General features: G+C 40.3%; 1 protein-coding gene across 5 annotated transcripts in view; it reads left to right on the top strand.

Moving 5' to 3' along the window:
• OSBPL6 (oxysterol binding protein like 6) overlaps window positions 1-24,572 on the top strand; it is a 217,903-nt gene that overhangs the window by 81,766 nt on the left and 111,565 nt on the right. For 4 of the 5 annotated variants that reach the window (XM_029934327.1, XM_029934326.1, XM_029934323.1 and 1 more), the window contains exon 2: window positions 21,229-21,416. The exons of the other annotated variant lie outside the window; for it this stretch is intronic. The gene's annotated coding sequence lies outside the window, so the exon portion shown is untranslated. The remainder of the gene's footprint in view (window positions 1-21,228; window positions 21,417-24,572) is intronic. 5 annotated transcript variants of the gene reach the window in all.

Here is a 24,572-nt window from a genome sequence, read left to right as displayed (position 1 = left end):
GAGATGCAAACAGGAATTATTTTACTTACTCCAGTGGGAGATTCAGAATTAAATGCAGAGATAAAATTTTGTTCCTTGCAAGAAAAACGCTCTTTTTAAAGGTTTAAAATGCCAGTCTCAAAGTATGTCTATTTTCAAATTAAATATCTACAATAAATGAAGTAAATGTGTTAAATATACCCAGTTGTTTTAGTATTAATTTTCTTAAATGCTTGTTGCCAAAGGGAGTTGTTTTGATGGGGGGAAAATACTAATTCACCAGCTTTTAAGGTTAATATCAACATGTTACCAAAACTCTATTTCATTATTATCATTCAGAATCTGTCTCCCAGGAAAGCATTTCATGAATCAATCAAGATACATAAATGAAGTGTCATTTATGTTTATTTTAAACATAATATTCATTTTTAAAGAGCAAATGTTAATATTTTGAAATAGACATCAGTGAAATGCAATGTTATAAGGACAAGTTTTGTTTTGATATTTCAGGAATATCAGAAACAGAAAATTGTTTAATAGTCTCCTTCTCTAGGACTATAGGTTCCAGTGGATTAAAGGTGGAAGAGGCTGGCCTTAATTAAAATTAAAAACACCCCAGAAGGTGCCTGGTTGGCTCAGTTGGTTAAGTGTTCGACTCTTGATCTCGGCTCAGGTCATGATCTCATCGTGAGTTCAAGCCCCCTGGCAGGCTGTGCTCTGACAGTGTAAAGACTGCTTGGGATTCTCTCTCTCTGCCCCTCCCCTACTCTTTCTTGCTCTCTCTCAAAATAAATAAATAAACTTAATTTAAAACAAAGTTTTACTCTGTGAAAGACCGTGCCCAAAAAATAAGAAGGTAAGCCACAGATTAGAAGACTTATAAAAGACATATCTGATAATGGGCTGTTATCCAAAATATACAAAGAATTCTTAAAAGCCAAAAAAAAAAAAAAAAATCGAACAATCTGATTAAAAAATGGACCAAAGACCTTAACAAACACCTCACCTAACAAGTGATTTGGGTGACAAATAAGCATACGGAAAGACGCTCCACATCACATGTCATCAGGGGAATGCAAATGGATGAGATACCACTGCACTCCTATTAGAATGGACAAAATCCAGAACACTGACAACACCAGATTCTGGTGAGGATGTGGAGCTAAAGGAACTCCCATTTGTTGCTGATGGGAATGCAAAATCATATCGGCTACTTTGGAAGAAACACTGGCTTTTTTTTTTTTTTTTTTTACACAAAGCTAAACATACTCTTACTCTTGATCCAGTCACGCTCCTTGGTACTTACCCAAAGGAGTTGAAAACTTACGTCTACCCAAAAACCTGTACAGGAATGTTTCTAGAAGCTTTATTCATAATTATTAAAACTTGTAAGCAATCAAAATGCCCTTCAGTAAGTGAATGTTTCAATGGAATATTATCCAGCACTAAAAAGAAATGAGCTATCAAGTCATGAAAGACATGGAGGAACGTTCAATGCGTGAAAGAAGCCAATGTGAAAAGGCTACGTACTGTATGATTGCAACGATGCACGACATTCTGGGAAAAGGCAAAACTATGGAGACAGTGAAACGATTAATAGTTCGCTCATGGCTTGGAGTGGCTGGGCGGGGAAGGGATGAACAGATGGACACAGGATTTTTAGGACAGTGAAAATACTCTCTCTAAGTTACTATAATGGTAGATGTCATTAATACATTTGTCCAAAGCCATAGAATGTATAACAGAAAGAGTTAGCCATAATTTAAACTATGGGTTTTGGGTGATTATGATGTGTCATTGTGGGTCCATCAGTTGTAGCAAATATGCAAGTCCAGTGAGGATTGTTGATAACAGGAGAGCTGTAACCTTGTGGCTGCAGGGGGCCTCTGGGGGAATCTCTGTACTTCCTCTTCAATTTTTCTGTGAACCTAAAACTGCTCTGAAAAATAAAATCTTAATTTTAAGAAGTTCTGGGGGGGAAGGTGGTAGAAAAGAATGGAATTATTGGGTTTCTGTATCTCTCAGTGTTTCTTAGAATTCATAAATTGGGAAATATGAAATAGAAGTGAAGAATCCAAATTGGAATTCAGAGTTGGAGAAAATATGTCCAAATCCCATTTATATCTCAATATACTCAGTACCTGATACTTCATTAGTTCTTGTCTTATCAGCAGTCCCAGACTCAGTCTTGTGTACATGTAGTTGCAAGTTTATCATGGAAATGGAACATGTGTGTGTGTGATCCTGGACAAAAGTACATGTAGAATAGGCTGTCAGAGCTGGAAGGATCTTTGTGATCATTTGGTAGCCTAACACCCTCCATTTATAATAAAGAGACCAAACCCCAGTGATGATGCACAATGATACATTTCAAAGCAGCAGGGCTATGACTAGAAACTCAGACATCCAACTCCTGGTCAGTGTATTTTTCAACTGTCTTGGGATGCTTGGTGATTGTGCCTTTTTCTCTCTGACCACATGGCTTTCACACCTTGGTTGGGAAGCCTAAGGGCTTGCAGAGCTCAGGTTATAGGTATATGCGTGTTTTACTTGTGAGACACAGAAAATTCTCAGTACATTCCAAAATGATGATGAATAATTTAAACTTGACCTTAGGATATCCTTGAAGCCTCTGACATTGTACCTTTTGCGAGCTTTTTCATCTTGCTGACCAGAGTCACACTAAGCCCATATTTAGAATAGAGGACAGGACTGTGGCCTGGTAACAGGAGACTCTGGAAGCTGTCCAGGATGGGGCTTCCTTTGATTATGACCCACACAGTTGGGCTGTACATAGCACACTATTCTAACACTGTTCTAAGTCATGAATGTTAGTTGCTTTGTTCCTTAAGGTCTTCAGTTATTTTTGAGTTCTGGAAATTAACCAGGGGAAAGTAAAATCCACAAACATGATACGGTGCCTGGGTGGCTCATTTGGTTAAGTGTCAGACTTCGGCTCAGGTCATGATCTCAGGTCATGATCTCTGCCCCTCCCCTGCTTGCTCATGCTGTCATAGGCTCGCTCTCGCTCTCTCTCTCTCTCTCGCTCTCTCGCTCTCTCGCTCTCTCGCTCTCTCGCTCTCTCTCTCCCCCTCAAAAATAAATAAACAAACATTTAAAGAAACAGTTTTGGCTCAAAGAAACGAATGCCTGTTTCACATGTGGACCTTTTCCATCAGTGCCTTAGGAAGTAGGACCAATTATAAGTAAATATGAAGCTGTGTGACTTTGAACTATATGAAGTATGAGGACAAACATAAACTTTCATGGTTTTCAACATGGCAATAATTGGGCTTTCATGTGTTCAGTCTGCAGGCAGTACTTGGCTCTGTGGGTGCATGTGAGCCCTTCACAATACTTACTTCATCTCCAACGGGTCCCTGAACCTTTAGGTAAGGAGTTGCTGGTGCAGGCCTCAAGGGGGTGTGAAACGTCGAGAGTATTACTAGTGGGGTTCAGTGGTTTTTTAATATTTTACTTTTTTAGAGTTTTGTACTGATTGTTTCTGTTTCAAGAGTGTGTGAATATGTGTGTATGAGTATAAAGTGACTAGGTATGGTCCCCCAAATTTGCACAGAACAATTTGACTTAGTTCATGCTGTTTCAAGCTCAAAGACTGAGTAATTTGCCCCCAGCTATGTTAGAGGTCATTGACTCTTTCCCTGTGGCTTTGACTTGAAAGATTTAGGCCAACCCTTAGAGGCGCGACAACATTTTGATGATGAGTGTGAGCAGGCTGGCATGCTTCCCCTACCACTGGCCTCCATCTGACAGGACTGAAGCATGTATGCAATAGACTGAATTCCTCTCCAAATTCATACATTGAATTCTTACATCCCCCTCCCCCCAAGATGATGGTATTAGGAGGTAGGGCCTTTGGGAGGTGATTAGGTCCTGAGGGTGGAGCCCTCATGATGGGATTAGTGCCCTTATAAAGAGACTCACGGAGCTCCCTTAGCCCTTCCGCCTTGGTTAAGCCACCCATGTTGGTTAAGCCACCCGTGTGTCATATTTCAGTACGTCTGCCCAAAGAGCAGACAAAGTCAGCGACTGTGTCTTTACACCTTTCTCTTTAACTTTGCCCCTTGCTCCTCTTCCCTCCTCTACCCTTTTCATCACTTCTCTCTTTTCTTTTTTACTGCTTTCCCCACTTTGTTCTGCAGATACTTGAGCACCATGTAGCTGTGGGGAGCTTACAGCCTAGTGGTTAAAACATGTGCCTACAGAGAGATCACAGAAATCTCTATCAGCAAACTGTGGCATCTGCTGCAAGGATGTGGTCCTAGGAGAGCATGACAGAGGGGAGCCCACCTGCGAGGTCAGAGAATGTGGGGGACTAACAGGTGGGCCGAAGTGAGATTCGCTAGGTGATAAAGAGAGGGAAAGAAGTGTTGAGCAGGCAGAGGAAAAAAATGCACTTCAAGATTTAAAAGTAAGGATGTCATGGGGTGGGGCAAGGACAAATCACATGAAGTTTGTAGGGCTGCCTGCTTGGAATTCTGGTCTCAGTCTTTGTGGCCAGGTGATTGAAGGACTACATTGTGCCGAGTGGACTATGTATATGTGTTCTCTGATTTTTTATGATTGTATTAGTCAGTTAGAACTGCTGTGACAGGAACCAGCCACACACTGGGTGACTTCAACAACAGTATTTATTTTCTCACAAGTTCAAGACCAAGGTGCCATTGGGGTTTAGTTTCTCTTTCTGGCTCATGGACAGCCACCTTCTCTGTGACCTCACATGGTATCTCTGTGAGCTGTGAGTTGGGGTGGGAAGGAGAAGGAGATTGATCTCTACCATCTCTTCCTCTTCTTATAAAATGCCAGTCCTATCTGGGTAGGGTTCACCCTTTAACCTTAATCATTTCCCTAAAAGTCCTATATCCAAATGTTAAGTGTTGGAGCTTCAACATATGAATTATGAGGGGACACAATTTTTAGCATATAACACTGACCTACCACGACCTGGTGCATGACTTCTGATGACCGTTCCTAGGACACTATCTCATGAATTAAAGTGGCCGGTTATCAGTTATCTCGGAGGAGGATCGAAGGAAAAGCCCTGCAGCATTTGGGCTTCTCCCTTTGAATACTAGTGAAAGAACCAAACAGAAACGGACTCTGTTAAATCTGCATGCCCCTTATGGAAGTCACAGGCTTGTGGTTGATCAACTTGCTGTCTCTGAAGTGGGCAGAGCTCTTGGGAAGGGGCAGCTGGTGCTCAGTTGCTGGGGTGGCACAGGTCAGCAGGAAACTCAATGTGAAGTCTTAAAACATGAAGAGAGTCTGAGACTTCCAGATGCGACCCTCAGTCTTGTGACTTCAGGTGGTAACAGGTAGTTTCAAGAATCACATGAGGCCTGCCATATGTAACAAGACCACAGAGAAGGAAATTATGAAACTGAAGTCATTCATGGTAACTGTTGATCAATGCTTTTTTGGGGCACTTTTATACTAGTGACCCTTCAAGAAATTATACTTAAAAAAATATATTGGGGCTGGGGTGCCTGGGTGGCTCAGTCAGTTAAGCATCTGACTTCTGATTTTGGCTCAGATCATGACCTTACCACAGTCATGAGATTGAGCCCTGTGGTCAGGCTCTGGGCGGAGAGTGGAGCCTGCTTGGAATTCTCTCTCCCCGCCCCCCCCCAAACCGTATGTGCGTGTGCTCTTTCTCTCAAAATAAATACATAAATATTAAATATACATACATACTGGGGAGTATTTTCTTGGCGTGTGGATCCATATGACATCAGCAAGACCATGAGCACTGTGGGAAGAGGAAGCCAGAGAAGGGTGGCTCTTTTTGTTTTTGCCAGTGCATTGAAAGCCATTAAAAGCCATCAAAGCAAGATTTATCATTTTCTCCTCGATGACATGAGTCTGTTGATTACATATGTACTTTCCCCACTTTATCTCTTCCGTATTATTATTATAGGATTCTATAATAGGATGACATAATATAGGATGAATTTCATTCTATTATCAGATAAAAGGGTTAATGCAAGAAAGAAAATTTAGTATAGTATAAACCACATCCTATACTTCAGTAGTATAGAATTATATTTATATGTAAATAAAAACTGTATATTATCTGAAGTGTTTGATAGATTTTCAGGATTTATAGGTAGCAGAAAAAGGTGAAAACTTGGAGAAAAGAGCAGTGGCCCTGAAACCTAAGGCTGAGAAAAGTACTAGATGGATCACCAAGAAATTATTGAACATGTGCTCTGTGTAAGACTGTGACATTGGTATTTAAGGGCATAGAAAGAGTTAAAACAACCAAGGAATTTATATTTTAAGTTAAACCAGATATAAATATAAGCAAAATAAAAAATCATCAAGAAATTGAAAAAAAGGACAAATGAGATGTCAGAAGGTTGTATATCATTTATTGCCAAATGAATAGTGCCAACAAAGTGATTTTCTTTACTAGCATCCAAACTCCAGGACAGTGAGGACCATGTACATTACACTTGAGCTCTTTAGTATAGTGGTAGGGTTTCATTAATCAATCAAGGTGAGGGAACACTTAACTTTCTAAAGTAAGGATGGTGTTTTTTGCTTGTTTGTTAATAAGGTATAACTTATGTACAGTAAAGTAAGCAAATGTTAAGTGTAGGCTCAGTTAATTGGCTATATCTGTATCTATGCACAAAACGACCTCTGGATAACGATCTAAAACATTTCTAGCATGCTGGAAGAGTCCGTCACGCCTCTTACAGTCTGTACTGACCAGCGGTAAACCATCATTCTGACTGCTGTCACTGCACTTTAATTCAACCAGTCTTTGAACTTCATATAAATGGAATTATACGGTGGTCTTCTTTGTGTTTTGTCCATGTTGTTGCTTGCTGTTGCAAGCATCTCTCAGTTCTGTGCACAGTTCTCAATGGACATTTGTGTTGTTTCAAGTTTGGTGCTTGGACAGGTTCACATTTGTCTTTTGATGGACATAAGCACTTACCTCTCCTGAGCATATTATGCAGGAGTGAACTTGGTGTGTCACAGAGTATTACTACCTTTAGCAGATATTGTCAAACATTTCCCCAAAGTGATCCTACTGACTTACATTCCCACCAGCAATGTAAGAGAATTTAAATACAGATTCTAAATTGTTTTATAGGTTTCAGTAAAATTCATTCAAAATGTATAAAGACCCTGGTCATCACAACCCAGGAGAGGGACGCAGTGAGTTTTCCCCAGTGCTAGTACTGCTCATAGTCCCAGACTCTAAACTCGCAGGGCCAGAGCACAACATAGGCATTCAGACAATATTTGAATGGATTCTAAGGTAGGTCCTTAGTTTAAGAAGGAACCTGAATATGTGAGCAGAGCATAGTGACAACCAATTATTGAATTCTGACCTTTACAGATATCAAGGCTCCCAGCTTTATCCCTTGCAGTTTCATGATGTCATTCAAATTGAGAGTCTGCTCTGTGCCAAGAACTCTTGTCCTATCGTTGCTGCTGAGTAAAATTAAGGAGGTCAGACAAGCCCATAATAACACAATGGCTGGTCTGGGATGGGTTGGTGACTGAAGCTTCCCTCCCCTCCCAGAGTAGGACAGGTTTGTGGACTACAGCATGGTAAGGGTCGCCTGTGATAGGGTCCTGCAGCAGGGCCGGGGGTAGGCTCAGGTCTGTACCAAGGAGGACAGGAATCAGGCAGTGAATGCTTTCTAAGAAATTCTTCTGTTTGGCTCTCTTATCAAGGAAGATCTCTTTTTTGTTTGTTTGTTTTTGTTTTTTATGTGGGGAAGGGGATGAATAGGGGGAACCACCAAGCATGACCAGGAGTAATTTGAGTCTGGAAATATGTGCAGTGTGACTGTTGGACAAAGCTGTTTTATTTTATTATTAATTTTTTAATCTTTAATTTTTAATGTTATTTTTGAGAGAGAGAGAGAGAGAGAGAGAGAGAGAGAGAGAGAGAGAGAGAGAGAATGAGTGGGGGAGGGGCAGAGAAAGAGGGAGACATAGAATTCAAAGCAGGCCCCACGCTCCACACTGTCAGCACAGAGCTGAAGGCAGAACACTGGGCACCGGGGGATCATGACCTGAGCCAAAGTCAGTCGCTTAACCAACTGAGCCACCCAGGCACCCTTGGGCAAAGCTGTTTTAAAAGCTAACATTAAGAACCTTCTACATTCTTCTTTACTCATCATGATAGCCCTACACTCTTAGAGCCCCATTTCAAATAAAAAACAAACAAGGAACTGAGAGAAGACAAGCTAAAGAGTGGCAGAGTAGGAATTTGAATGTAGATGCTTCCAGAGTTTGGGCACTTAGCCACTCACTGCACAACAACTGCCTATTAGTTGGGGGTGTTTTAAACTTTCAACTTGTAATCTTTATTTCTATAAGCCTCATAAAAGTTGGGTATTTGACAAGAACATCTCAGTGATATTTTGCATGTAAATTTTGCGTGTAAATTCTCCCTGGGATGGCAAACTTGTAGTCTGAAGACAGTTTGACAGAGAGAAGTGTGAAAGTAATCCAGGGATCTCAGTTTTTGAAAAGACTAATTCTAACCTAATATTAGTTGATCTGTATCGAAAAATTTGTAAATTAGCAGCCAAGCATATCATTTAATAATGTTTCTATATTTTTGCATAAACTATGGTGTATGGCATGAGAACTAAAGAATAATTCTGAGGGTGCCTGGATGGCTCAGTTGGTTAAGCATTCAGCTTCCATTCAGGTCCTGATCTCACGGTTCGTGGGTTTGAGCCCTGTGTCAGATTCTGTCCTGACAGTTCAGAGCCTGGAGCCTGCTTTGAATTCTGTGTGTCCTTCTCTCTCTGCCCCTCCCTGCTCACACTCTGGCTGTCTCTCTCAAAAATAAATAAAACATTAAAAAAAAAGAATAAATTATCAAATCCATTCATTTACCACTTGAGCACCTATCATGTGGTATGTGCAGTTCTAGGTCCTGAATATGCATTGTCTGTAATCTCCAAAGCAACTAGGTTTTCAGATGAGGAAATTGAGGGTCAGATAAACTGAATAAGCTGCCCCATTTCATAGCTAGGAAACATCACCCCAAGGATTTGACCTAAGCCTGTTTGACTCCAACACCTCATGCTCTTTGCATGATACCACAGGCTGACAGTGTGCCTCAAGGAAGCACTCAGCTTCATGGAAGTTGCCGCTCTGTGATAACATGGTCTACCCTGCTTCCCCATCCTTTCATCGTCGTCTTCTTATTATTATTCTTTTTAATCAGTCTATGGCATCAAATTAAATTTCCAGAAGAACAGTTTTGAATTGCAATGGATGGCATTGTCACTGTCTTAACATTTTAAATTTATTCCGATTTTACTGACAATAGTATCTATCTAAATACAGGAAACTTTAGTCCTAAGAATGCTAATAGGCCTGATTTAGTTGTCAATTTTTTTGTGGTCTCATGAGCAAACAAGTAAGTTACTGTGGAAACCAAATGGAAATCTAGATGAATTGATATGGCAAGAGGACTAAAAAATGGGGCAGCTTGAAATAATTCCTTCAAAGTGGCATAGGGGAGAAAAGAGAATGACTTGAAGAGAAATTAGGTCAAGGTTATTCAGTTAAGCCATATATATGGATTATACAAACCTTATATTTGTTTAGGGTCTATTTTATCATTTAAACCATTGTGTAATTTATGACATACCACTGACGATATTTATTTAACTTGTTAAAGTAAATTTTTAACTTTATTTTGACCTCGGTTTGCATGTGGTAGGTATATTTGTACTTTATAAGAACATGTGTAATAGTTACTTTAAAGGCAAGTAAAATAAAACAGAGTCTTCTGCTATCTGCCCCAAGGATTCAGTTGCCATTCCAGTAATCCAAGAGATACCAGCAATGTGATATTGGAGACTCAATGTTCCAAATGTCATTGATATGGAAGCCATATCAGGTAGAGCACTCAATAGGAATTTCCCGTTAGCAGACTCTGAGTCAGGCCATCCCTGTAAGCTTCTTCTTTCATGTGGGTTTAGGGCTTAGGTCATGTATTCTTTCAGGATTTGAGGCTTAAAAAAATTACTTCTGTCTAGGAGTGCATATTAGAACTCATTTATGTAACAGTTTGTAAACTGAGTAGGCAGAGAAATGTCATCTGTGAAAGAAGGACTGCAGACAGGAGACAGCTGTCCAGAGGTCTGGCAGGAACACATGGATCAGCACAGCCCTGCAGCCTCAGCCCAGAGCGAAGTCAGCCTCTCCTTTGTGATCCAATAAGCATTTGACCTAATGCCATCCGATTGGCCCGTTAGGGCTGGTGAACCTCTACCCAAGCAGTATCAGATGGCCAGGGGTTTGTTCAGGGGCTCCTTCATTAACTTTTCCCTCTCTTGGCATTTGTGGGTTCTCTTATATATCAGATTCTCTGATTTGCATTTTGGTCCTTGAATATTTTGAGGTTAAGGCATATTACAATATGATCATTGAAATTATCATTATATACACAGGTCTTGAGAGCTCTTTAACCAAAGTCCAGGGGTGACCAGTGCTTTGCGTCTGTAGTAGAGGAAACACAGAGCCGGCCATCTTGTGATTTCTCTAACCTGAAAGTGCATCATCAGTCACATGAGCAGAAGGGAAGCTTTTAATATACCTCTGTTAGTTAGTAGTTGTTGGAAAGTCACTGGATGGTAAGTGTACATGGTGGTTTCTTTGCCTGAGAAGTAGCATTAAAATTCTCATCTCTCAACTTCACGAGAAAACAAGGCTTGCTGCATATCTTTTAAACTGAAGCCTTTCTTCAAAGCTTGTCTGAATGTATGTTCCTGTCCTTTTGATTTCAATGATCTGTCACAAGAGCTTTAACATTCTTTAGCAAAAAGGAGGAGTGCCTGCCATGTGCAGAAGTGCTGTGGTTCAGTTGGGCTTATGAAGATGAGGGAAGTGTGGACATTGCCCTCAAAGAACATCCAGTTTGGGGAAGAAAAGACATGTCTCAAGAACTCTGTCTCAAGAACTCTGTCTCAAGGGGCGCCTGGGTGGCTCAGTCAGTTAAGTGGCCGACTTTGGCTCAGGTCATGATCTCAAGGTTTGTGAGTTTGAGCCTGACATCGGGCTCTGTGCTGACAGCTCTAAGCCTGGAGCCTGCTTCAGATTCTGTGTCTCCTTCTCTCTCTGCCCTTCTTCTGCTCATGCCCTGTCTCTCTGTCTCTCAAAAATAAAAACATTAAAGAAATTTTTTTTAAAAGAACTCTTGTCTCAAGCACTCTGATCAAGATGAAAGTCTACGAGGTGCTGAGCAAGGTTTATGAAAGTTAAGAATCTGGAAAATTACTTCTAACTGAGCCATAAGAGATGACTCCATGTCACCCACACAGGGTTTAAAGGAAGGATGAGATTGAGATTTTAGAGATGTAAGGGGAAGGCTGTTTTAGTTAGAGGAAACTCACAGTGAGTGTGCCTGGAACGGGGGGTAGGGGTGGGGTTGCTAGGAGTTCTTTCTGGTTGAAGATCTCAAGAAGCCTGTCATGGAAGATAAAGTCGGAAAGTTAGTTGGAATTGGGTCACAGAGGACATTTAATGCTAGGATAAGGAATTTGGAATTTATTTTCTTTTTCCTTAGTTTCAAATACTAACACAAGTGTGTTACTTTAAGTCCCGACTCTTATGTATGATTATTAATAAAGAGTAAAGTGGTCCTTTTGGCAATTTGTGGGAAAAGGCAAAAAATACTGTTACACAATTGCATATTTGTGGCATGGGTCAAAATGACTCTTTGTGGCTGAAAATTTTCCACAGCGCCAGTGCTAAATATATCACATAATCCTATAGCTAAGGTGGAAGCCAGCTACATCACTACAGCCTGCCCTTATTTTGATTCCTCCTTAGGTTCAATGATGTTAGGATCTATGTTTCACAGCCTTTTTTTTCTTTTTGGCCATGTGGGTGGTGCTGAAATGCCTAATACCTAGTTTCTCTGGCAAACAAGCTGGTTTGTTTGAATTATGAGTCATTAAGCTCCTTTATCTTTTCTCCCAGTTTCCTACTTAGCATTTTCCCTTCATATTGGGCACTTTGTAAGCAGTGAGGTAGCTCATTGATTTGCTGCCCATAAAAGAGTAGCTCTGGTGTTTTTTCTGTTCAGAGGAATGATTTTAGTCTACCTGTGATGTGCCTTGGAAATATTCTGAGCTAGTATTTTTAGCTATTAGAGGCTAACAGGGGGAAAAAAATCTGAATTTTATCAGATAGGATTGAAACACTTTTCAATTGATAAAAACATTAGTGAAAAGGGCTATCTTTGTTAGTATTCTCTGGCTAATTAACTCTGTTGACTAAAGCTTGAGGCTTATATGGCAAGGTCAATTAGTTTTGCTCTGTGATTATCTCTAGTCCTGACCATTGCCATTGATTTCAATAAATAATTATAATAATAGCAGGCACTTACATAGCTTTAAGTGCTATACACATACATTTATTTAATTTTCAGAATAATCCTATACAGTAGGTACTGTTACTGTCTCCATCTATAATGGATCATGAAATTGAGAAGCTATGTGACTGACCCAGGGTCCCATTACTGGTAACTGAGCCATGATTCAAACCTAGGCACTTGGACTCCAGAGTCTTTACTCTCTTTAAAACAGTTTTTTATTATGTTTTTTATTTATTTTTGAGAGATAAAGAGAGAGAGGTGGAGAGGGGAAGGTAAGAGAGAGAGAGGTAGATACAGAATCTGAGGTAGGCTCCAGGCTATGAGCTAGCTGTCAGCACAGAGCCCAACACGGAGCTTGAACCCACGAACTGTGAGATCATGACCTGAGCCGAAGCTGGACGCTTAACTGACTGAGCCACCCAGGTGCCCCTGGAGTCTTTACTCTTGATTTCATTAAAATCCAAGGATACCCAGTAAGCATGTCTTTAGACTTAAGTAAACACAATATGTGTCTAAACATTTAAAGCTATTTATTTTGTATAGTATGAAGCTTTGAATTTAGGAAATTTCAGACCAGTGTTATGTATGATATACAGACACCAGAAATCTATTTAACATCTTTTTTGTCATCTGCACAAGCATAGTTTGACTCTTGGGCAAGGCTTCATGGAAGTGACATTTCAGACCTGAGCCAAGACTTCAAGGATGTTCAGGTATTCAACAGGCCAAAAAGAGCACCACAGGTAGAGGGAACAGCACGTGCAGAAGCTCAGCAGTGAGATAGCATTCAATGTGCATGTTTGGAGGAAAATAGGATGTCCAGTGTATCTAGAACAGGGTGGAAGACCAGCAGAGTGACTAAGATAACAGTCTAAGACTGCAGATCATACCCTGCTGAGGAGCTGAAATTGTCTGCTCAGAAGGTAACCTTCGTCTTGATCAAGAACTCACAAATTTTTATATCATTTCAGAGGGTTCTCAGATGTTCTGATGGTCACTGGTGGGTCCATAGACCCCTTTCCCCCCAAGCCATAGAGAATAGTTAAGAATCAGCAATGACTCTGTCAAATTTATGCTTTAAGAAAGATGACTGTGATGACAGAGAAAGTGCCCATGAGGGGAGAGTGGTAGGAAGCAGAGAAATCAAGAGGCAGATGCAGAGTCAAAGCCAGAGATCGCTGAGATGGCCAGAGCATGATGTCAGTGAAAGAAGGTAGGAAATAAAAGTGAGCAGACTTGGGGTGAGCTACATGGGAAGGTTGCAGACGCAGTGGTTTAAGGAAACTACATGGGGTGCCTGGGTGGCTCAGTCGGTAAGCGTCCGACGTCGGCTCAGGTCATGGTCTCGAAGGTTGTGGGTTCAAGCCCCGCGTCAGGCTCTGTGCTGACAGCTCAGAGCCTGGAGCCTGCTTTAGATGCTGTGTCTCCCTCTCTCTCCGCCCCTCCCCTGCTCACGCTGTGTCTCTCTCTGTCTCAAAAATAAATAAACATTAAAAAAAAGAAACTACGGTTTCAGGGGTGGTTTAAGGATAGTGTCTAATTAACAGAAGCTGGAGACAGGAGGAAAGGCACAAGGGTAGAAGGTAAGGGGCTCGATTTTTAGACTCACTGAGTTTCAGATGCCCATGAAACATTCCAGTGGAAATGTCCAACAGACTGTTGGAAATGCAGTCTGGAAAAGAAGTCAGCCTTAGGGAGAGATTTAACAGTCTCCCTAGCAAATGGTAGCAAACTCCAAGCTGCTGGAGTTAGGGCCACTCAGGGGGAGCCTAGAAGAAGACAAGGGCTCTTGAAGGGCAGCAGTAAGGCTGGCTGGGGAGAAGAGGCTGGGAGCTGAAGAAGCATCACAGCACTTGAGCGCTGTGTCTGAGCCCTTCGCATGCCTTAGCCTGCTTAATCCTCTACCGCCTCCGTGAAAGAGCCGCATTTCACACATGCCCAGGGCACAGAAAGGTAAAGTAACTTGCACAAGGTCACAGAGTTAGTAAGTCTCCTTCAATGCTGAATTAGTGGTTAGCATCATTAAACTGATGGACTTGATTGAGTTCAGATAGTTTCTGTCATAACTTTTTTATAGATTTAAATATAGATTGGTAAACTTCGATGACAGTATTTCCTCACTTTTCCCCCGGTTCTAGGAAGTAAGTAGAGTATGGTCATTAGAATTCACGGAGGAAGCATGATCTGAGACTTCCATAAATTTCCAAATTCCCTGGCTTCCTTTCACATGAGTATTCTGTTAAGAGTCATGCATTTCTTAAATATTTTCTTATTTAATAGATCAAGCTTTCACTAAAGTTTTGTTCTCCCCAGGAATGAGCATTTGGGGCATTGGTTGGAACACTTCCTGAAATGGTTTCGTGAGTCACATTTTCATATTTCCTCTTAGAATATATACTAGTCTCTCTTAGCAGCGATCTGTGATTATCACCAAACTCTCCATTCCCAGTGTAATGTACCCAAAACATCTCATTTACTTAAGTCCATCACTTCCTTAGAACCTCTCCGTTTCATTTCCCTTTTAATCACTACACTAGCTGTAGAGATTTTCTTTGGAGCCCATTTTCTCAGAGTAATTTTTTTTTTTATCACTTCACAGAGTTATGTACATTGAGGAGCAAAAAGCAATGAAATCACACCAAATTGCCACAGCTGGGCTCTCAGCTAGGCAGGGGTCAGCAAACTACAGTCCAAGGACTGAATGGAATCCACCACCTTTTTGTAAGGAAAGTTTTATTGGAAGATAGCCCTGCTCTTTCATTTACATATCATCTCTGACTGCTCTCCGGCTGCAACTGCAAAGTTGATTAATTGCAACTGCATGACCCACAAAACCTAAAAACCTAAAATGTTGACTGATTTGGACCTTTGCAGAGAAGGTACTGATGCTTGCTCTGTAGTATACTGCTTTTGGAACATCGGAATATGTCCAAAGCACATTTATAGTGCTATAGAGTTTTTAAATAAAGTTTTACTCAACTAAATAATGGCATCATTGAGTGGGTTCTGTAAAAATTGTTTTTCAGATATAAAACAGAAGTTGGGCGAGGGAATAATAAAATTGAAGACTCCTTTAAGTAATACATAATTAGAATTCTTCCCTGCATAATCAGTCATCTGAATTTTTGTCAGTGTTGATAAAACTGTTATTTTGAGAAAAAAAATTTCTTTAAATGCTTCATGGATATCAGGTCCTTAATTGTGCTTGGCCTTTGGGATTTGGAAAAATAATCCTTTCCCTATCCTCAGAGAACTATGTGTCAATTAAAACCAAGTTAGATATAAGCAAGCAAATAAACAAAAATCTGGAAAAATTGGCCTAGATTATAGAACTGTAACACATTGAGAAAATGTGTCAAGTGGGACACCTGGGTGGTCAGTCAGCTAGGTATCTGACTTCAGCTCAAGTCATGACCTCACTGTTTGTGAGTTCGGGCCCGGCATCAGGCTCTATGCTGACATCTCAGAACCTTGAGCCTGCTTCGGACTCTGTCTCCCTCTCTCTACCCCTCCCCATTAGCACTCTGTCTCTGTCTCTGTCTCTCTCAAAAATAAACATTAATAAAAATTTAAAAGTAAACATTAAAAAAATTCTTAAGAAAATGTGTCAAATAAGTTATTTCCTTTTATTAACATGTTGACCATATATTGCTTCAGTCATATCTCTGAAAAAAATGGATGTGCTTTATTTTCCGGTATTTTGCTAAGACAAGAAATACATGAGGCCAAATAGGATCACATTCTGCTCTGTCAAATATAAGTTCCTCACTTGACCCTCCTGAAGGCCCATTTTTCCAGGTAGTTCCACCCTCCTTTTGGGGCTGCTAATATCTTCTGAGGTGCTCTCTTGTCTCTGGGTTCTCTTTCCTCCGGTGTGTTCTCCTGGATTAGCCCCATTGGTGCAAAATCACTTGATTCTCCCCGCTCTGAACTCCACCCCTGTTCTGGACGGCTCACCTGATGAAATCTGGTCTTTCACTAGCACTGAAAACCTTCCGCAGAGGCCTTCGTGGGAGGTCTTAAGGGTTCCATACCCCCTTCTTTTTTGTATACCTTAACTCTGAGCACTGGAACTGCAGCCTACCCTTTCCCATTGTTGATTTCAATATACGTTTTCTCACTGTTGAAATATTCTTTATCCATCACTGCCTTTGTCCATTTCTTGCCTGAATCTGCTCATCTTTCAGATGCCTCCTCTTTTGAGCAATTTCCTCTGGTCTCCTTTCTACCTACCTCATAAATTCCAAGAGAGAATTAATATTTTCATGCCATGAATATCCACAATACATTTTCAGCTTTTATAACTTAAAAAGGATTATTCACCTACCTTACCCTGTTAATGGCTAAACTCTAAATTTCTTAAGGGAAGGAGCTTCATTTTTGTTGATTGTTACACTTCTATATTTTCTTTAGGGTCTGATTTGAATGTTTGTGTATAATAACTACATGATCCACTTACTGCTGAGTGGATCAATCAATCAATGCTTAGTGGCAGATATGAAAACTGTGTTGTGGTACCAGATGGTGAGTTTTAACTTGTTTGATATATGGCAGCACTAATGAGATTACATACATTTGCAAGTTAAAAATCATCTCTTCAGTTATTGACAAGAAAACCACAGTAGTTACTAGATGAAAGCGCCTAAAGATTGTGTTTTTCATCTTCGGGAGGATATTCCAGCACAGCCTGTTTTCATAAACTCTTTTGGGTTGTGGCACTAAAACTATTCTCCAGGGGTTAGGCCCAGTGTAAAAATTCTCAGTGTACTTGGGATTATCACAGGTAAGAAGAGGGAAATCGATTTCTTGTCTAAACCTTGCTGCTGGTAATAAAAAGCAAATAGCAAAATCTTTTTACCAACTATTTAGTGGGGACAGTAGACAATGTAAACAAGATAACAAGAAAAGATCTTAATACCACATTTTAGGCTAGTTTTCTGGGAAAACAGTTTAGGATGTTTAACCCTAAATTAAGACCAATCCTTTGTGAAACTGATGTGGGCATTGAATTGGAACAACGGGCCACCTAATGTACAGAAAATAGTAAAAAAGTCTCATCTCTTATTTTTGTTCTGAAATGGACTTTCCTATGCAGACTGCTAACTTTGTGCAAATACTCTTCTGGTTGTCTTTCTGTCATTACTATTTGAAGATTTTTATTTATTTTTTAGTATTTTATGGGATGGTGGAGGTCACTTTATCTTGTCTCCATTTTGAATTCTATGCGTTAACTTAGTAGCTACACTAGATAGTCTAGTCTTCGGTAGAATACGTCATATGCTCTGAGGGGCTTGAAGAAGAAATGAGTGGATTGTGTGGGGAGTGTGCTGGACGAGAACATGGCGTATAGTGGGCAAAATTCAGGCTGTGGGAGGATTAGTCACAACTTACAGGAAAAATTCTGTTGCAAAGATAATAGATCATTTGCTTCCTGAATGAGCCATTCAGAAGGAACCTTTGCCAAATTCACTGAACTCCCTGATGAGATTCTGCAGAGACTCCTACCCAAGTATTGGTTGGTATAGAAGGCTTTGTTTGAATCAGCTTTTCCAACCTTTACAACTTTTAATTTACTAATTGCGTAGGTGGAGGGTGTCAGGGGCCTTTTTGGTCTATAGAATGGATTATTAAATTAGAACATGACTCTTTTTGTGTGTTTTGATAAAACCCAGATATAATGTTTTTTTTTTTAATCATCCATTTTGGTTACAGTTTTAAAAAGAAATGACCTCTTCCCTTCTCTGAGTATATTTTTAACAAGAGCTTTGAGAATTAATCTTCAGTATGCGTTGTCACAAGGAGTAATCAGATTTGAACTTTATAAGCTTAGCACCTTTGGACTTCTGCCCAGCACACTGTTTATATATAAGACAAAATAATCCTGTGTAGTTTCTTAATTAAAAAAAAGTTTAGTTGCCACTTGGTTAACTTCTTGGTTTATTGATAAAACAAGATAATCTGTCAGTCACCTGCAAATTTGTAATTTGAATGTGATGATATAAATCTTTTTGTCCTAATCAAGTTTTTGAAGGCGAATTAAAATAATTATTCCTAACATATCTGACTTTAGTAACTGTCAGGGGTGATTGATTATATCTGAACCACGTATTGATAGACTGCAAATTTTTTGTAGTGTTTATTTTTGTGAGAGAGAGAGACAGAACATGAGTGGGCTAGGGGCCGAGAGAGACAGAGACACTGAATCGGAATCAGGATCCAGGCTCTGGGCTCTTAGCACAGAACCAGATGTGGTGCTCCAACTCACAAACCACGAAATCATGACCTGAGCAAAAGTCAGACACTGAGCCTCCCAGGTGCCCCAATGGAGTTGATTTTTAATCAAGTGGTCAACCCTCACACAGGGTGTCTTATAAAATTTGCGCAGAATGCCCATATGAACATTCATTATAGCCTCAGAACAAGCCAAGACCTTTATTCCATGACCTTGCATACACTTTTGCACAAAAGGAACAATAATAGATTCATTTCTTACAGCATATAAGTAGAAGCATTTTAAGTTTCACTTTTTAACTCATGCTTACTGTGTGCGGGGAACTAAGGCCCAGTCCTTGCTTCTCAGAGTCAATACAGTCTGATGGGGGTTGGGAGGAGGGTAAGAAGTATAAGCAACAAGTAAGACCAAAACAACTGTATACCAGTAGAATTGACCAAAGTATCAGGTGTGATGAGAAGTTGCTTCTTTTAGCGGAGAAGATTAGCGAAGGCATTGAGAGTTGTGGCTTTGAGCTAGGTTTTGAAGGATGCATAGGCAAAGAGATGGAGAAAGAGACAAAGTGCAAAAATGCTCCTTGGGCCAACGTCTGATTTACACAGGCTGGTGACAGGACACACACACACCGTTTGGGAATTCCTTGAGTATGGTTAGCAAGGTTCACCTGCTTCTCCCTGGCCTCTGCAGCTGGACTGGGGGAGACAAATGAGGGAAACCGTGATTTTACCCCATGGTCATCTGTTCTTCTCTACTTCCCACTTGCCCTTACAGGATGGTAAGAGGTGGAGAATAGGACCATGGACGAGGAGTGGGCCAGCGGGGAGGGGTGGCGGTGAAAAGAACCGCATGTAACACAGGGAGCTCTTCGCCGTACTTTTCTTCTTTCTTGTCCTTTGTCAGTGTTCTCTCTTTTCCAAAGCTTGGCAGAGTCCATCATAGAAAAGAGCAAAGAAAAGGTGGACAGGGGCTTTTCGGTAGCTCACCATATTCAGTCTGCCTGTAATTATATTGGACTAAAGAGCATAGGGGCGCCTGGTGGCTCAGTCAGTTAAGTGTCCAACTTTGGCTCAGGTCATGATCTCACATTCGTGGGTTTGAGCCCCGCATCGGACTCAGTGCTGACAGCTCAGAGCCTGGAGCCTGCTTCAGATTCTGTATCCCTCTCTCCCTCTGCTCCTCCTCCATTCTGTCTCTCTCTCTCAAGAATAAATAAACATTAAAAAATTTAAAAAATAGTGTAGATTAAGCAGTGTTTGCGGAAGATAAATATATCATGCTGAGCATACAAAAGTAATCTTTCTGGGCCCTGACTTTAGTTCTCCTATGTCATCATTACAGACATCACAGTTACATTTTATTTAGGACTTACAAGATGCATGGAATTGTCTTACAACATAGTAGAGATTTAAAAATCATTTTTTGTACAGATGTAGGAAGATTTAGTCTCCCACCCTCACACACACACACTTTATTTTCCTAGAAAAATAGTACTTGCAGGAACAATCATAGCATAGGATCCTGGGTAAACATCAATTTTTTGCTTTTCTGTGAAGGCATTGTCTTTCAGAATGTGTGTGTGTGCGTATGTGTGTGCATTTATTTTTTCCTTTTCCATAAGTAAAAAAAGAAAACTAAACCTGAGTAACAGAACAGGCTTGAACAATAATAAACTTGGGGAGTAATTTTTAAAGCTACCTTGTGGAGAAATGAGCTTGCTAGAGAGGGTAATGGCTCGAAGGAAACTGCTGTCACATTTGAGGATCAGAGGAACCAATCAGAGTACTAGCTTCTACTTTAGAATAGGTCTGTCTGTCTTTCTGTCTTCCTTCCTTATGTCCCTTTCTCCTTCTCCTTCTTCCTCTTCTTCCTTCTTCTCCTCCTCCCCATTCTCCTCCTGCTGCTGCTTCAGTTGTTGTTGATGTTGTTCTTCTTCTTCTTCTCCTTCTCCTCCTCCTCCTCCTCCTCTTCTCTCTCCTCCTCCTGCTGCTGCTGCTTCAGTTCTTCTCCTCCTTCTCCCCCTCCCCCTCCGCTTCCTCCTCCTCTGCCTTAAAGTGAACATATTTTATATACTCGTAAAATATTCTGTGCCTTCTGAGAAATAATGTCAAGTTGAAAACTGTATTCTTTGATAGTGTAGTCAGCTCTTTCACTAGAGGATTGTTCTAGGAGTTTGGCCTATGTCCTCTGTAAGGCAAGTTGCAGACTGTTAATGAGTCCTTATCAGGTCACAGTGATAGTATATTTATATGCTTATGTGGTGAAACCACTTCATACTTACTGGTTTTTAAAATCTAAGGTTTACATTTAACTGGAGGATTTAACATGTTTCTAGAAAATATGCTTTGTTGCCTTTTAGAAAATATTTGCTATATAAATTGAGAGTTTTCATACTCTAAACGCTGGGTGAGGTGGAAGATAAGAATGTTACTGATGGCTGAGTTCAGCCAACTTTGAGCTTATAAAAGACTGAACAAAGGAGGTAAAAATCTGAGACACCATCCCTAATAAACTTTCACCTCAAAAGATCAATTGAAAGGAATTTTCTGATTGGTCATTGGCAGCCCCCTGAGAAACTAATGCAGATCATGTGGAGTTGTACTATTTGAGTGTAATCTGTCTTTTCCAGTTCGGCCCTTTGCCGCAAAACAGCAAGAGAAAGAAATCAAGCAGCCACTCCTGTCACTGACCAGTCAAGCCCACCAGGGTCAATAGACGGAGTTCCCAGGGAGAAAGCTGCTGACATCTGAGGCCAAACCACTTTGAATGGCTTTTACCTTACCGCTGACCTGGAAGACTTTGACTCCTGGTTACAAGGTGAGTTAGGGGCACACAAGCTTAAGATAAAAGATGGGTTAGATTAGGCAGTGCTTAGTAACCAGCGAAAGGGCAGCGAGACACTACCAAATCACAGGAAGGTGTTTCCTTACGTCGTCTTTTGTGTACATCTGATCTAAAGGCAATACACAGTAATCCTGGTTACGTTTAGGCATCTTGATAAAAAGTTCTACTGAAAAATTTTTTAAGGGTAGGAAGTAGAAAAATGTGCCAAAGTATATGTTAACTTTCTTCTATCTGCAGTCTGGCATCATGTGGAAATAAGACACTTGCCTTCCTTTCTGAAGTAATAAAGCTGCAGATTTCAGCCTAAACAATGAAATGTTAACCCTGCTTGCATATTATATATATGTAACATATATATAACAGGTACATATATAGATACATTCTTCAAATGCATCCATTTTTTTATAATCTTTCATAGTAAATAAGTAGTTGATTTTCCCCCCAAGAGACTGAACTAATATTATACCAGAAATGCTAACTATGGGCTACTTGTCATCTTTGATATTTCCAGTTATTATTTTCAGAGCCACTTCACACATTTGATATCTTTGGCTCAGTGACTTTGGCCTTCACAGTTTGGACACATTCCTCCCAGCTACACAAGGCTTTCTACTTTCTTGAGGTCAGTGACCCCCAGAGTGAGGGTGTGTACCACGAGGGTTCTTGGGGGGGCTCTCACAAGCTGTGTGTCCTCTCCTCAAACTCTTATTTGCCCTGGGCCACAGGGGGCGTGGTGGTGATAAAATAGACATCTGAAATTTGGGAAGCACCACAAGTATTCTAATACTGGAAAGTATCCCTTTCCTTGTATGGACTGATTCTTCTTGGTAGAGCAGAAACCAAGTCTCAGTAATTTAGTATCATCATTGTTCTCTGAGAAGTTTTCTGCTTATTACTGCATTATTTAAAATTACATTTTAGGGGCCCCTGGGTGGCCCAGTGGGTTGAGCATCCAACTGTAGATTTTGACTCAGGTCATGATCCCAGGGTCATGAGATTGAGCTCGACATAAGACTCTGCACTGAGCACTGAGCCTGCTTGGGGTTCTTTGTCTCCCTCTGCCCCTCTCCCCTGCTGTGCGCACTCTCTTTCTCGCTTTCTCTCTCTCAAAATAAATGTTAAAATAAAATATAAAAATAAAATAAAATAAAATTCCACTACAGTGCAGAGCTTGCAAACTGGTGGCACATAGATCAAATTTTAGACTATAATCTCTTAACCTGTAAACATTTTCTTTTTAAAATTGAATTAATTGCCATTGATCAATCTGGAAACTTAACAGAAAAAAATCAGATACCTGGATTCTCTTGGAATATTAAAAATATGGTCTTGTTACTATTTCAAAGTAACTAGTTTGTTAGTCTTTACCATTCTATACATATTTAATCCAGTCAGCCTTACAGATCTGTTACCTGCCTTGCACCTGTAGGCTTTTGCTGTCAAGTTTCTTGCTTTTGGTGTCAATTTCTTCTCTCCTTTCAGGAAATCACTGTCATATACTTTACACATAACACACTATTAGTTTTTAGTCTTGTTTGGCATTTTATTACTTTATATAAAATGTGTGTGTGTTTGAGGGGCACCTGGCTCAATTGGTTGAGTGTCCAACTCTTGGTTTTGGTTTCAGCTCAGGTCATGATTCCAGGGTGTGGGATCAAATCTTGTGTCCAGCTCTGCTTTGAGCATGGAGTCTGCTTAAGATTTCTCTATCTCTATCTCTCTCACTGTCTCTCTTTCTCTCTCTCTCTCTTCCCCCATCCCTCTCCCCCATTTGTGCTCTCTCTCTCTCTCTTTCTCTTTCAATAAAATAAAAGAAAAATACAAAAATTCTATCGCCTGAACTTTGTTTTGGTTCCTGGGAGGCAAAACCTACTCATTGATCTGGCCTCTGTTTGAAGGACACCCATAGGGATTCGAGTCCATCGACCAGCTCCCTCCTCAGTCTGGACACCAGGGTGATTCACTTTGCAAAATACTGTGCCATCTTGTGTAGAACTTTTGACATTGAGAAATCTCACCATCAGGATCAGATGTACTCTCAAGCACAGTGGGTTGTAACTAATCACAAAGTGTCTCTTGCCCCATCTTTGATCACTATATATTGTTGGGAGCTGAACTATTTACAGGAGTATTCCTGTTAATTTGATATTGATTTAAACTTTCATAAGGTAATAAAGAACTTTAACCACAAAGATATTTCAAATCATGAGGTCTTTTTCTGCCTGCATTAGTTGAACTCAAACATTATTTGATCAGAGTTTACAGATGGAAGAAACCCACTTGATCCTAAAACAGCACTTGTCCCAGCAGCTCAGTTACCTTCAAACAGGTACTTAAGCAGATTTTAGGCTTCAGGATATCCATTTTTAATGTTGAAGCAAACAGGAAAGAAGGCCAGCTGGTTTGGATGTTTATTTTGAGTGGTTTAGTATCCTGACTGCAGTACTTTGCCTGTCTCATGGAATCTCTTAGGTCAGTATTGCTTAGGATTTCGTGATACTTGACCACAAGCAAAGATGAAATGTACATGAGTCCCTTTGACTGTCAGGTTTAAGTTCCTGGAAATAAAGTAAGTGGAAATCTGTTCCCACACATATTTGCTGAGTTATATGTTGACTGTATGAGACAGAAATTAAACTCTTCTTTAAAAGGAAGATGCAAGTGATTAGCATCTTGTTTCCTTTATGAAATATGTTTACCTGATATTGTTCTTTTGTCACAGGAATTAGTTTGTACACATGTGTATTCAGGAAAGCTTTCAGAAAGTGCCTTTACCTCTTTTTCTTGGAGTTCCTGTTATCACCTCCCCATTCCCGTTCACTTAACTCCCTGAGGCAAGAACAACCAGGACTGGAAAAAAATGGAATAGAGAGTGCTTAGAAGTCATTGACTAAAAGCAGGTTGAAATGTTGTGAAAAAGGTAAGCTCAATAAATCAGCTAACCAGTCAGCAAATAGAAGATGGATAGAGGAGAAAGAGTATTCCACTTTTTGCTGATGCTTGTTCCCTTTTCATCTGTTTTGAGGGTCTTGAGACTCCTCCCTTAGGTAATGGCAATGGAGAGACTATCCAATGAGAACTGGCAAGGCTGATGTCATTTTACCTGCCGCTGTCTTCCTCTCTTGGGAT

This window comes from Suricata suricatta, chromosome 3 (genome assembly GCF_006229205.1).
Source record: "Suricata suricatta isolate VVHF042 chromosome 3, meerkat_22Aug2017_6uvM2_HiC, whole genome shotgun sequence".
Lineage (NCBI taxonomy): Eukaryota > Metazoa > Chordata > Mammalia > Carnivora > Herpestidae > Suricata > Suricata suricatta.
The sequence above is the reverse complement of the archived record's forward strand: the minus strand, read 5'-3'. Positions and strand labels throughout refer to the sequence as shown.